This window comes from Parambassis ranga, chromosome 16 (genome assembly GCF_900634625.1).
Source record: "Parambassis ranga chromosome 16, fParRan2.1, whole genome shotgun sequence".
Lineage (NCBI taxonomy): Eukaryota > Metazoa > Chordata > Actinopteri > Ambassidae > Parambassis > Parambassis ranga.
The window spans coordinates 19926326-19941466 of record NC_041036.1 but is presented as its reverse complement, the minus strand read 5'-3'; positions in this window follow the sequence as shown (position 1 = coordinate 19941466).

Below are 15141 nucleotides of genomic sequence, written 5' to 3'. Positions count from 1 at the left end.
TTCAGTGGCTCCCCTCTGGACGACGGCTCGCTGCCCCGCCTGCAGAACCCAAAGAAGAAAGGCCACCTTCGTCCCCAAAGCCATCCCTCTCCTTAACTCCTCCCCACACTCTCTCTCTCCTCCCTGACTCCTCTGCAGTCAACACACAGCCATAGTACAGTCAACCGGCCCCCTGCCCCCACCCCCTAACTCACACACCTGTAATTACTAGTCGCTGCTATAACCGTTTTTACCTCCGCTTTAATTTGCACATACATATACTACTGTTTACTGCTTACTCTGCACTTCAGCCACTTTACAATCTATTTACATTGTTCATGGACATTTGTCATAACATTTATGACTTGATAACCTGTACATACTTAATATTTTATATTTTATTTGTATCTATTCTCTGTTCTATTTTACTGTGTCTTATATTTCAAGCTGCTCACTTGCCCCTCGAGGTTAAATAAAGTTTTCTGAATCTGAATCTGAATAAACAAACAGCAGTAAACTAATATCCATTATTACTGTGCACATGCAAGAATTTTAGCTCATATGTGTATTAACAATGTTTCTGACCGAGGGTTGAATATAAAAGGAGATACTACTACAATTAGCATCTTTTAGCTTTTATGGTGCATTCAAACCAGAGGAACAAATATTAGCATTTAGCAGCAGAGTCACTATATATAATAAATTATATTATATATTATAAGTCAGATGGCTTAGAGGAGACAAATAATGATTCAAGTCAACAGTAGTCCACTGACTTTTTATTTACTCTCTGAGTAAATAACAAGATGTTACACCACGCCGCTCTTGTCATCATGTCAAAAATGTACTTTCACTTACTGTAATTGTTGTGCGCACAGGATTATCATTCCAGGAAAAGATTATGACAATGGATTACCCCCCAGAAGGGAAAATGATTGACGGGTAATTCCCATGTGTGAATCTTTTAGAAAGTCCATGAAAAGAGAAAGTTTTGGTTTCACTGCTTTTTGTCCAATGATGTCATCATTTACCGATACATATTATGTGTGTATTTAAATGTGTGTGTGCGTATATATGTATATATTTCTTAATCACAAAATGTGTAAAATTGTTCCCCAGTATTTTTTCACCAGCAGGTGGCAGCAGATACAAAACAGTACAGGGTAATTAAAGCAGCTTTCTTATGAAATCATTGCCCTTTAAAAGGAAACTCTTCCTCCTTGTTGTGTTTTGATTGTGAAATGGCCTCCGGTGTTAAACCCTCGGGCTATAAATGAGCAACGAGTAAAACAAAACATGCAATAAGGATGTCTCTAAAAAAATAAACTTAATTGTATTAATGATCAATTAAAAAAAGGTTCAGGGACATTTTTCTGTTCTGCTCACACCCATAAAGAACCTTGATGTTATAATTAAACAATAAAAATTCCTCAATGACTATGGTTTCACCTGGACACACACACATGCACACACCTTAGTATTCAAGAAATGCAGCCTCTTCTCTTGGCAACAACAAAAACAAACAAAGGCATGCTCATTCATTCTTTTTCTGCTTGTGTATACAGTACAATCATACATAGATATGAGTGTGAACGGTGAAATGCCTGCATTCCCACGCTGGTTTTCTCTCATCTAAGTGCTTACTAAGCACACTTTTTACAGTTCTGATAGGATCTGCTGCACCTGCTACTAAAGGGTACATTTTAAAGGGTTAGTGCACACAATACACAACAAACAGGGTTCATATTACACTAAGGACGGTCTTTCACCTCATATACAACTGAGGTTTGTATTAACTATGCTCACCAGTGTGCATAAAAATAACATAAAATAACATATTATAACATGGCACTCGACAATCACAACAAAAGTAATAAAAATGTCAGATTATATTGAATAATCCCCACATATAAGACTGGGGATTTCTTTTAAAGCTTCCCCCCTAAAACAAGGAGAAATAGTCCCTGAATACAATGATGGAAAATAACCAAAATAACACACATAATAAAATACAACAAACTTCGCTTTGAGCACTATATATTATACAGAAGAACTGAAATTCTGAGAAATACATGATGATACATGATACATGACGTGATCAGATTATGCTTGTGTGTGTGTGAATTTAATTTGGTACATTTCCCATTCTGAAGGTGCCTCTGAGAGAAATTTTCTGAGAAAAAAAGCTGCATGACGTCAATCTCATCTGCATTTTAAAGATAAATGTTTGCACAGACCTGAGTGTCCACTCTTGAGATGCAGCCTGGGAATTTACTAAACTTTATGTCGGTAAAATAAAATTTACATAGTTTTATAGAGGCTAAATAAAAAATAAATATGACGTTCCCCATTCAAGGTCAAGATTCCACCTGGTTTCATTATCAGTTTGACGCCACAGTTGTAATAAAAGGCATAGATTATGTGTGTGTGTGTTTGTGTGTGTGTGTGTGTGTGTGTGAGAGAGAGAGAGAGAGAGAGAGAGAGAGCCTAATTTACAATAAGTCCAAACAATAAAAATGTCCATTAGTTTTTTGTTTTGTTTTTATTTTATTTTATTTTTGAGCTGTGTGTAGGCGTGTGTGCGTGGGTGTTTCCAGTTACTATGCAGTCAGCCATGAGGGGAAGGGAGAGAGAGAGAGAGAGAGAGAGAGAGAGACCGAATTCAAAAACTTCCTTTGTTTATGCTGAGTTTAGCTACTTAGCAATGCTAACATGTGAGTCCACGTGCAACATTTTCCTATATTCTGGATTGACTTTTACAACCTGCTTTGTAAATATTATGGCATGTTTAAATTTGAATTGAAGAGAGAGAGTGGGAGGTGCTCTCCCCCAGCTCAAGCAGGAAGTGTACGGGACTCTCCCCTGGCATCCGCCATCAAAAACAAAGATGTGTTTTCATCTTTCTCTCCTCTCTTCTCTTTTCTCTTCTATTTTTCATTTGCATGAATCAAAAATGAGGGAAAAATGTTTCCTAACACACACACACACACACACACACACACACACACGCCAACATTCTGACCAGATGCCAGACTAGTTCCTCTTTTTGTGTGTTGTCTGAGTTTCTGTTGTTAAACTGACCACTAGATGGAGTACATTACATAACAACAGTGAACACAAACACTGCTGCCTTTTCCCCTCACTACTGCTTCTTTTGTGTGTGTGTGTGTCAGTGCGTTACGTGCGCAGCGTGATCACAGAAGAACATTAGAGTTTTGTTGACAGCACACACACACACACACACACACATAGACGAGCCCTGCCCTTTGCTAGATGTTTGTGATTTCTTTTTAATCCAGCTTGACAACAAACAGCCGAACATTCAACTGAGTGATTAAAGCCGGGCCTGGACCTGTCAGCAGTCAGTGAGTCTATTGTAAATCCTGTGGTCAGACTCATGCACTAGAAGTGGCAAAAACCAAAAAGTCTTATTCATGGTGCATTCTTGTACGTGGCCATTATTTTGCAGGAAGTGGTCTGTTTAGTCCTCTACAATGAAATGCCATAAAAATGTGTAAGAGTGTTAAACAATGAAAAAGGAGGTGGTGATGTGTCACACTCTCGTCTAAAATATCAGGCTATAAAGCATTTCAAAGAGAACTTCAGTGTTGCAAAGGTTAAACAGGATAAGATACTGTGTGAGGTGTGGTACATACCTGAGCTAGATGGCATGACTTGATACAGGTAGAGACACGTAATGATGATTAAATGCAATGACCACAGAGATCAGATCTTTAATTTAGTTTTATAGTTGATAAAGTGTCAAACAAGCCTTAAACACATACAGTTTTTTATACCTGCAGCAGGCGTCTGCATCTTTTTCTTGGTGGGTTAGTCCTGACCAATCAGGTCAAAGTTATATAGCATAATAAGCGATCACTATGAGTGTGCTGCTATAGGGGCTGAGGATGACATCACCTAAATTTCACCCTACCTGGGAGATATTACATGCACTTATTCACATGACCACAGGAGGGTGCATGTAAAAACTCAAAGCTTCAACAGCCGAAAGTGCAGTTCTACAAGTGGCCACTTGAGGATGACTGCAGGTTTTTAAAGGGGCGTTTAAGGCGGGTGGGCAGTCACAAAGCAAAAAATTTACATTCGCCTGTCACTCAAATCAGGCATGGCCATAGACAGCATATCGGTTTTAAACTTGAGCCGTTTTGAGTCTCTTTGGAAGGCTCTCGCCATCGCCATGTTGGCAGCCTCACAGTCCGCCTAAACTCCAAATACAGGCAAAGAGGTGCAGCTCGCAGGCAGCTGCTTTAACTGCACAGAAACAGCGAGCTTGCGCTGTGACAGCAATACATATGCAAATGTTAATCATGTTTATTTCTGCTCTAAAGTTGGACAGTTTAACATGAATGTCTATAGGGCCTATTGTTGACGTCCACTATACTTACATATTACATATAAACTAAATACAAATTTACATAAATGCTAATGTGTTTGCAAACATGTTTAGAGTGGAAACACTACAGTCTTTGAGAGTTTATCATTAACACCATTAACTTGTACCCATCATTGTTCTCTGTGTCGTCTGACCCTCACCTCAGTTAGTCTCACTCACTATACAGATCTAGAAAGCTGTTCTGGGTGTGTATCTGTCCATTTATGTTTTTATGACACCAAATAGGGAAATTACTTTACACCCATGGAAGTTCCATATATGTCCTTCCTTAGTGATAAGAAACATGCTGGTCATGCTGCTTTGTAAAAAAGATGCAATACTAAGTAATATTTTATACATACAGACACATACATACATTTTATATATGTATATATATTTGTCTGTATTTTCCTCTAGGTGGAAATTTGAAACCATGGCACAGTGTTTATTTAGTGAGAAGGCTGGCAGCTGGCACTGATCACACCCAGCATGGGTATAATCAGGCATATGAGCTGTGTGCTGTGTGTACTTACACACATCACCTGAGGTGTGTTAATCACCAATAAAGGGTTCAGCTGATGTGAAACAAATGTTCTTTATTACACCCTCAATTAAAGAGAACATAAAGTACCTTAGTGTCTCTGCTCCTTACAGAAAAGTTTCTAAGAGTTGTCTGACACATTACTTCCACCTCATCACTGTCTCGTAGACTCTGTCCTATTACTTTTAAAATCTATATTTGTTGTAGGCCTAATGCTTTTTCTTCCCGCATCTGCCTTTTGCAGCATTAACTCCAAAGCAAGCCAGCAGGTTTGAAATCAACGCCTTTTTTGTAAAAGCTTCTTCAAAATAAAGTTTAGAACAGTGGTATTTTATCAGAAGTGTTCCATTATACATAGTTTGAATTAAAAAAGAAGACTTGAAAATGAAAAAAAATGCCCAAAATAAGACATGTACACTAAAAATATACTGCCAAAACTAAAAAATCTGCACTCCACAGCAACTGGAAGCCATGATTGACTGGCTGTTGGCAAACAGTCATGTGAGAAAAATTCTACAAAAAAAGCACCATATATACTTTATGATTTCAGTTTACTTTCACTTTTACTTTTTTAAGAAATATACTGTATGATTTTTCGGATTTATGTCTAAATATATTTACATAGAATCGACTACTACTTCTGTTGTACTGGGTGGAGGTTTATTACTCTATATTGCAGTTAAAAATGTGACAGGAGTGAAAAACTTCCAAAACCTACATCCATCCATCCATCCATCCATCTTCAAACCGGGGCCGGGTTTCCCAAAACCTACATATAAAGGCTTATTTATACTCAACAACCATTTGTGTCATTCATGAGAGCATATGCATTTATTGTATTTTTCCATTCATTTATTCAGGTTTTTTCCATCACCCGTATCACAACTGTTTTAGGATCAAACAGGCGTGGAGCTCCTTTCAGATTCCAATAATGGCGATGAGTGTAGGAATATATTTTGCCAACAGACAGATGACTTACACTGTGTTCCCTTTGTACCCCCAGGTGATCGGCGTATTTTCTTTAGTTCTCTGTGTGTGGACAATGCTGCCGAGCTGGTTAGCTGGAATGATGTGAATGCATCACAGCAGAATATGTATGGTTCCTCAGCAGTTGAGTGAGCTTTGATAGATGAGATGTTTTTGTGGAAGGACGCCTGAAAACTATGTCACACCAGGTGCCTCCAGACATTAGGTGATAAGGAAAGAATTCCCTCAAACACCTGTAAACACCTCAGGGGTCCCTCTGGTAAGGGCGTGGGTCTGAAAATGTAAATGTGGCTGGTATCATGAAAGAAAGAGTCAGCTGGATGAGGTGTTTCAGACATGTTGAGGCAACCAACTTCATGTTGTCATCCACATTACAGCATTACTGAAGAGCCTGTGTGAAGTCTGGCTGTGGTGTGTGATGTCACAGGTTGGATGAGCATTAGGCATAGGTAGCACTGACAATGAAAGACAAGAACCGAACAAGGTGGTCTTACCATGGCCTAAAGGACCAGGTCAGGCATGAGTGATCCTCCACCATCCCTTCTACATGGACTTTGTGCCGGTCTTTATAAGACATCTCAAGGCCAAGAACATGTTCTACAGGGCTAGTTGAAAACTGGTGCCATTAGCGGCATCAGCATTGTTGTTTCATAAACATCTGACATCTTTCCAGCTAATCGAGCAGAGACCAAGTCAACCCTGTCATTACCTGATCCAGAAGCTGCTGACACTGAAGCAGCAGCATTTTTGAGCATGTGTCGGCGTGCCTGTGTTTATAGTTTTGAAAATGATGTGCATACTTTGTATGATACTTTGAAGAGTTTAAATGACAGTCGAAGCTGTACGGTGATCTCATCCTGCAGACGCACCAACCACCGGGGCCCATGTGGAAGTAGTAGTTTCCCTCATGACCTGGCCTCTAGGGGCTGTCTCCAATAGTGAGTCAAATCCACATAGACCTCCATGTTAAAACTTTACAGCAGAAATAAACATATGTTCATATGACCCAGTCATTATGACTATGCATACCTTTGTGTGGAACTATTTTGATTGACATGTCAACAGCTTTAGTTACTGAATAATGTTCACCTCAGCCAACATTATCCATATGGCAACACTGGGCGAAGGGTACCTGACCAAGTACTCATATGGGATATCAACTTATTGAGAGTCCAAAGTTGATATAGTTTTGGGTCTGTGTAGGATGTCCATTGCTCGAGTCTCCTCCCAGTTTATCCAAAGATGAAGTAGCATGAAGCTTTCGATGTGAGTCAGCACACACATCATTCACAAGTGGCCGTTCTCGTGACTTGCTTTTTGGAAGCACTACCTAGAAACTGCGGTTTCTGACACTTCCGCATTGGCTTCATATCTCTCCTCTTCTTTTTTCATCTTGTAAATGTTTTCATAATGACAATGGTTGCTTGGAATGAAAAAAATGAAGATCGGCGTGATTCATGAGGCGCACTCTTGTTTGACATTAACATTTGATATTTAACACAAAGTTATTTCCCTTTCACAAAGGCACCGACATATATCTGATCTTTGGCCATTGGCTGTACTCTCTGTGTTGTGTTCAAGTCCAATTTTTTGAGCTGGACAAAGGTGATAAGTAAAGCTGCACTCTTGTTGGTCCTTGGTCACCGTAAGCTCCTGGGTGCTAATGATGGTGATAATGTGTCCGTAGGGAACACATTATCTGCCGGACCAATTGTCCACAGGGTCATTATAATATCACTATTACACCTAAAATGTTACTATAACACAATCAGACTTCCTGTCTGTCCTCAAAAGAGAGTCCCCACAATAACTGTATTAATAGTGTATGTCCCCACAACAAGAGTAACAGTGAAAGAAAAGAACACCCCCCCCCCCCCCCCCCCCCCCCCCCGCAGCACTCAAAACTACACTCTAAAACAAACCACAAAATACTCTTATGGTCAGTGTCAGCTTGTTGTGAGTGCTTGTTGTGGCAGTGGGGCCTGATAAAGCTGAATGAGTGAAAAGCTGAATGGAGCCAGACTTGGGGGGTGTGGGGGGGGGGGGGGAGGCATGCACGGCGTTCACGGTCACATGGCGGATCGCGTTCCCTTTGTCTCTGAACCCTATGGCCTGCTTTGTGGAAAGAGGGGATCCAATTTCCCCCGTCTTTGATGTCTCCTCCTCCCACGCTTCCACGCCTCCTCTCTCTCCTAACGCATCCCCCGTCGCCCGCACACCCAGACACACACACACACACATGGTGTTGCCTTCTGCTCACGAGAAACCCGACACAAGGCTGCATCTGCTGGTGGAAGCTGGCTGTGAGCCCGAATAACCTCATCTGGTGACTGCAAGTGGAAACAATTTGAGATGAATTGTACAACAGGCCTGTAACCAAAAACTGAAGACGCTGTCAGCTTTGCTTCTAGAAATAAATGGAGTACATAATATCTCATTGTTTTGTGCACAAAGAGGGTACAGTGATGGACACCATAAAGAAGCAGGCACATGTGTCTTTTATTAGCAGTGCTGTCTTTTCATTCAGTTGTACATGGTCCTTCTAGGACGAGGTTCCTTCTTTGATACAAAACATGTGACTTCTAGGAACCTAGGAAATGACAGATGCTGTCTCGATTCTAATAAAAAAACTCTAATAGTAGTAAATAGATACAGAGCAGATGCTAGCATGCTAACACAGTCAAACACAAACAAGACCTTCTAGAACCTCACAGAAAACCAATCATTGATTTACTGATGACTATGAAGAACCAGAACTCAAATCAGCTTTTAGTTGCTGGAATTTTGTGAAGTATAATATTTACTTTCAGCTTGTGACCTAAATTTCCATATGGCCTGTCTATGGGCGGATAATCCATCTTAACGATCGTCGGGCATCTCCATTCAATTTATACCGCAAAACAACATGTGGTATGTAAAGCATCCCTTTGATTGCATTGTTGTAGGGGCTTCTGCTGTCAGAGATGGCGGGGGGCCCTCCACCCTGCCAGGGTCCGCCAGCCAGACTGCCGGGGTCACAGGGGGCCTCTGCCCGCACACAGCCGTTTCGCTATTGAGGTGGGGTCCTTCCTGCAGCCGAGCTGATGTCAGGGCCCAGGAATGTGGAAAACAGAGCACACTGGGGGGCCTTGTTCTCCCAACTCTGAATGGTCCTTGGGCAGGAATCCAAACCACATGCCACACACGCAGCCTGAGATGAAGCAGAGAGGGGGTGTGGGGGGCAGGGTGGGCGGAAACTGAAAGGAACAGAGGAGAGCACACAGAGCACTGAGAGAGGTCTGAGGTAATGCAGGGGTAGTTTGAGATGAGTTTGAAACTGCTTCGAACAACACAACTGTACTCCAGATCAGGTGCCATTATGAAAACCTGCTGTCATATCAATAGTCATATCAATCACTTTTTGAAAACATATGCTTAAAATGTATTAGGTTATTTCATCTACTGCATTTGTACACCGCTGTGTATGGAGTTCCCCAAGGTACATAACTTCCTTTTTTCTATTTAACACTTTGAGTCTACAAGAGTATTAATCAGGGTAAAATGAACATACTAGCAGGTATGGGTGTGGGTGCAGCAAAGCACACTGTTATCAAAACAAACGGCATACCTTCTGTAGAAACACAGAATGCAGTGATATAACACCCTTGAGTAAAGTCTGCCTTTGAGGGGTTGACTTGAAGTCACAGTGGGTGTGGCTTTAGGGTGTGTCCATGTCATCACTGGTGGGTGTGGTTCCAGAGCAGAGTTTTGGTCCTGGGTGGGTCATGAAGAAACCTACTGAAAAGTTTCAATCAAAGATGAAGGAAAGTTATTAAAGCAATAAACAATAAGCGAACAGGAACCTAGCATCAACTTTAATAAAGATAATAAAGATGTGATGTCAGTGATGGGAGGTCATGGTTTGCAACTTAACATATTGTGTTTATGGGAATTTACTAAGCCTCATGTGGTCAATAATGGAACTGCACGTTTTCAACATCTGAGGGTTGGCATTGGGATTTTCTAGTATTCAGAGGGATACTGTAGTTAGCTAGCTAGCCAGCTATCTAGCTGGCAAATCTAGATTTTTAGAGAATTTGTATATGCAAAATAATAAAAACATTATTTGCGTATATAGTGTACATTTGTATGTCTACACACACCAAAGCTTTTATAATCAGGAGGGATAAGGATCAACATGGGCTTTTTTAACTGTGGGTACCAAAATCATGATACATGCCAAATTAAACAATACAATGTGATTCAGTCAGATCAAAAGTGAAAGAAACAGATGAAAGCGAAAGGAGGAGACTCAAGAAAACAACAAAGAAGCGGGCTCCTTTAAAACCTTCAGGCAAAACACAGGCAAAAAATTGTTCTGGGCCTGAGTTCAGATCATGCAAATGCCAGGAAAAACCTGCAGGCTGCACCGACGCACACAAGTCACACACAAACTTTGTGATTTGCTGCAAGAATTCCTTTAGAGATGTATCTAAATATGACAAAGAAGGACAGAATAGAAAATTAGAGAACTTGATAACATACAAGTATGAAGGATGATAACATTACATCCCAACAAAACAAACATCCACTACAGAAAACCCAAACATGGCGATGACCCACTGCATGACTCAAGATAGGAGAGCCTTTCTGGTAACACCTAACAACCGGAGAAATCCAAATAAAAAGCACAGTGTCTCCGTCTTCAATCTGAAACAACATCAAACACACCTTCTCCGCCTAGGGAACACTATGTTCACATGAATTACACACTGATGAGACCAGTGTCCTCACCCAGTGATGACGCACTCCGGCGGCTGGCTGCTGCATTCTTGTTGAGATTAGCAGTCTGCGGTGCAGGGCCTGGGTGCTATAACACACCACTAGGGACGACAAAGGATTTCTGCAAAATGTACCAATTAAATGAAGGAAATTTCTGTATTAATCCCAGGTAATAATCCCAGGGATTATATAACACTGATATGTACATTTCTGTGTCAAATCATTGTCTGAAGAATGCTGATTGCAATGCATGAATAATCCCAACCCTTCCTCCTAGAAACACTGTTTATACATCCAAACAACAAAAAAGTACAGTATTAACTGCAGAGTATCTCAGAGTGATGCAAGCACTCTGAGATTAACTCTTTCCATCCCAAGTTTATTATCAAGGCCTCTTGCCCAAAATAGAGTATATCTCAGCAACCTCAAGGTGTATTTGAATAATTTTGGTGTCATAATAAAGGGAGATCTGGGAGATCTGGGGATTATGGGATTAAAGATAAAATTATAAAATTAAAATTTAGAGAGATTATGGTCAAAAATTTAAGACAAAAGGGTTAAACAAAAGCCTTACACAACAGCTTGAAGATTTTTATTTTTACATATGAATGTGAACCGAAGGTTATGCTGACACAGACAACACACCCTGACCCTATTACCAGTTTGAATACTGTGATGCATAAGGCATACAGTAAGCTCTATATAATTGTATAACAGGGCTCACACAGAGAGGTACCCTGCACTTCTCCTTCACATCTCCCTGCCCTGTTTTTGCTGTGGTGTGTCATCAGCCGAGCGTCTGACCTCCTTTCATCTCATGTTGAGCTGCCTCCCATGTTATTGTAAGGCTATATAGGCACGTCTGATGGGATTACATCAAGTATCTTATGTAAGGCTATAGCACAAGTCCAGACATGCACTTTTGAAAGCAGTTATTTAAACCTCTAACGGACCATCTTCACCGCTGTTAAAGTTTCAGGACGAGATGTTCCCAAACCAACTGATGCAGCATTTATGTGGAATGTCAGGCGGCATCAAAACAAGCTGCGGTCTGCACGTACGTTCCCCCAGGATATACACAAACACATGCTGCACAGGATACAGCTTGTTGACACTGGTGATCCTCTGACTTTGCTTTGATAGCGCCGCCATGAGGTTCAGACCGACGGTGTTGTTGTTGTTTTGCTGTGTGTGATCTGGTACAAACTTACAAACTTATGCAGGTTTTCTAATATTAAGACTAATTTTTTTTAATTGAAAAGATGCAACAATGCACAATATTTTCAGCAAACATTGATGCATTGTTCATTCTTATGCCATAAATTGAACATAAATAATAAATAAATAAATAATAAGGCTTTTTATAGCCAGCTAAAAGTCTTTCAATTCTTGTACTCGGGATTTTCTCACATTCTTCTGTTCTGTTCATAGTTCTGTAATATTCTTTGGACGTCTTTTAAGATCTACCACAAATTATCAGTGATGTTTAAATCAGTGAGATGTCTCTTGAGGTATTCCATAGTGGATTTCGAGGCATTCTTAGGATCATTGTCCTCTTGTAGAAGCCTTCTCAGCTTCAGCTTTTTTACAGATGGTGTGATGTTTGCTTTCAGAATTTGCTGCTATTTAGTGGAATCCATTCGTCCCTCTACCCGTGCAAGGTTTCCTGTGCACTGGCACAACCCCAAAGCATGATAGGTCCACCCCCATGCTTAAAAGTTGGAAATGAAATGCTGCTCCTTAATTTCTCCAAACATGCCTTTGCTGATTGTGGCCAAAGAGTTGTATATTAACTTTATCAGTCCACAGCACTTGTTTCCAAAACGCAGCAGGCTGCTGTAGATGTTCTGTTGCATCCTGCTGTCGGTGGATTTTATGATGGGGATGCAGGAAAGGTTTTCTTTTGCTGACTCTTGCAGGTCTTGTCTGGGCAAGCATCAGCGATGCACCACTACTCCTCAGTGTGCTAAATCTTCCTGCAGGTGTTTTGCAGTCAAATGGGGAGTTTTGATTTGTCTTTCTGACCAACATATGAGCAGTTCTCTTCAAGAGTTTTCTTGGTCTTCCTCATCTTGACCTCCACAGTTCCCCTGAATTGCTCCTCTCTCAATTACATTTCTCACTGTGGAAACTGCAGGCTGACAATGCTTTGCTGTCTTCTTGTAGCCTTCTCCTGCATTGTGGGATTCAATAACTTTCGTTTTCAGAGTCTTACGCAGCTGCTTAGAGGAACCCATGGTTGTTGAGTGTCTGCAAGTGTGTGCACAAGGTTTGAAGAGTCAAAGTATTTGTAAAGCGTTGAAACTGACATTCACTAATGACAGCTGTTGCAATGCATCAGATCTAACAAGCTGATTAAGGTCTGAATGCGTGCAGATTGTATTGCACTTTTGCAAAATGTTTTAAAATTGAAGGAACTGCCCTCTGTAGATTCTTTTAAAAAGAGAAGAACGACAAGCAAGTTGAAACATTGAGTTGTAACTGCTTCACCTGATCATTCGGCATTTTAAATTTACGAGCATCTGTTTTATATGTTTTATTTATATAATTCCTGTATTGTTTTTTTTTTGTTGTTTTTGTATTGTTTTATTTCATCTTTGTAAGCTTTTTATTGATGTTTTATCTGACTTTGTTGGCTTCTAAATTTTAATTGACGCTTGACATGTTTTATATTGAGCTGCTGCCTATCTTGGCCAGGACACTCTTGTAAAAAAGATTTTTAATATCAATGAGTTTTTTCTCCTGGTAAAATAAATAAAATGATGACCATTTTCTGAATCGCAGTATTTCAACACGCGAGGAGGAGGATGTGTCTTTAATCGCAACACACTGACAATGGCCGTCTTGGAACCTGCCTTAGAGTGCGATGTAAGACCACCTCACTAGAGCCACTAACCTAGAACCACCAAAGACATCTCATGATAGTTGTCTTTCGTCTGGGACAGCCCAAAATCGCACAGTTTAACCGGCATTAGAGTGCCCAAACCTTTGCACAATGCCATAATAATATTATCCCACAAAAATATTGTGCATTTTTTGCATTTTCAAGAGAGACTGTGTTAATGTCTTTTCAATTTAAAAAAATCTGTGCCTAGACTTTTGCATTGTATCTGTCTCAAAGTTCATCCTGTCATGTATTCGTCAGCTGGTGGCATCATCTGCCACGCACAGGTGTCCTCACAGCCAACGGAGCTCCATAGTAGGTTGTGTAATGCTGCTCATTTAGATAACTAAGTAGGCCATTGCTGTTTAAAAAAAGGCTTATACCCTCACAGACATTCTGGTTCCACTTAAATGATGCAATAATCTATTATACACACAGGCTTACTGTCTGGAATGTCTACTGTTAAAAATGCACGTAAACAGCATTTAAGGGTATACGTCACCCTTCGAAGGCTTTGTGATTGGTTGATGCAACAGGAGAGCATTTCAGTGGTTTAAAAAAAACTGTCGCCTTTATTTCACTGAAATCCAGCAGAAATCCCTTCCATAATCTAACAGATTCCCCAGAGACATCCAGCAACTGTAGAGAGAGGGGAGGAGGGGAAAAAAAACAAAAAAAAAACACGCCCGCCCACAAGCTTTTTGGTTCCATTGAAAACATTTAAGGCTACAGAAGAAAAAGCTTTTGGGTAACATGTCTGATTCCAAAATCATAGCTTAGGGAGGGATTTAAAAAGGTGAACATTTGTAAGAAGTGTACTACACGGTGGATGATGGTGTTAAAGTCAGAACACAGCCTTATTTGCATTTGTATGGAAGGAGACACCAGAACAAAGATCTGAGGAGTTTTATTCCAGAATGAGACATCCAGCCTACACACAGACGTGAAATAATGACGCAAATAAAGTCCACTTAAAAAAACCCTCAAGTTTTATTCATATGCACATGTTCTTACATGTTCTTACTGCAATCTTCAATCTTTTAAGAATATAGCTTTCTGCTGTAAAAAAAAATAAAAAAATATTCATATTTTTATATTTATATAAATATATAATATTTATTTATATACAGAGTAAAGTGAAATGTATTCAAATATTTAAATTCAAGACTTTAGAAATGTGTCATGGAATTATAGTAAAAAGCATGTCATCATTTGGGTTCTATCTAAGATTTATAACCTACACTGTTTTATAAAATTATTTGGATTGCTAAATGATTGGGTTTAGGTCAGTTTGCAAAGTCTGCATAATATCTTCTGCATATCCACTTTACATTCTCGTAAAATTGTGTAGGTAGGGTCCTGACTTTTTGATAGAGCTGTTTTTTTTCCAGAATTTTGACTTCCAAGATTGAAATTATGAGTTTAATCTTAGAATTTAGCGTTATCTGGGGGAAGAAAAGTCAGAATTCTGAGATTACTGAGAAGTCAGAATTTTTGGATCGAAGCCAAATATCTTAATGAGATTAATGTCAAAGTTATGGCGCTAATCATATATTGTAGTGCTTAACAAGGCTGTAGATAAGTCCACTGAATGCT